This window comes from Cynoglossus semilaevis, chromosome 16 (genome assembly GCF_000523025.1).
Source record: "Cynoglossus semilaevis isolate Cse_v1.0 chromosome 16, Cse_v1.0, whole genome shotgun sequence".
NCBI classification, from domain to species: domain Eukaryota; kingdom Metazoa; phylum Chordata; class Actinopteri; order Pleuronectiformes; family Cynoglossidae; genus Cynoglossus; species Cynoglossus semilaevis.
In genome coordinates, this window is record NC_024322.1 from 15176068 (window position 1) to 15176726 (window position 659).

Genomic DNA, 659 nt, shown 5'->3' on the forward strand with positions numbered 1-659 from the left:
GGGAGGCCACTGTATTGGTATGTGGCTCTTATCATTGGCATTCAGACACAGACAGTTTGTTGTGTTGTCTCCTACAGTTTCCTCTGTTGAATTACAGGCATTTATTCTTTTTTACATTCTCTCACTGCTCAGGGGAATTCCTCTGAGTTTCTGCTGGGAGCTGTGAACAAATACACGGTGCAGCGGTGAAGTACATCTGCTGAAGTATTCATGGGCTTTTGGAAGTACAATAGCAGCTCATACGGCCTGGAGCCTTTTCAAATGATCCCTTTGTCTGACCCTGGGTCAGCTTTCTGACATGAGACGTTGGTGGTCACAATATTGTTCCCCCTTTTCACACCACAGTTCACCCCCGCTGCACAAAGACCAGACATGAAACGTAAAAAAAGTTGGATTTCATACATATTTTTCTCTCTCTCTCTGTGTGTGGTTTCTATTTATTTCCCACTTGTAGAATTCAACGCTCAGTCTTTCCACATGTTCTATCCAGCGCTGGGCTTTGACTCCGTCGTCACGTGCGGCTCACTGTAGGTCGGAGCAGGTTCTTAGTCCTGGCTCTGCAGCCCTCACGGTCGGTGTGAGGCTTCAGATCGTTATCGTCCTGGAATACAAAGGATCTGTGAGCTACTTAGAATACAAATCACAACAAGTGTGAACTG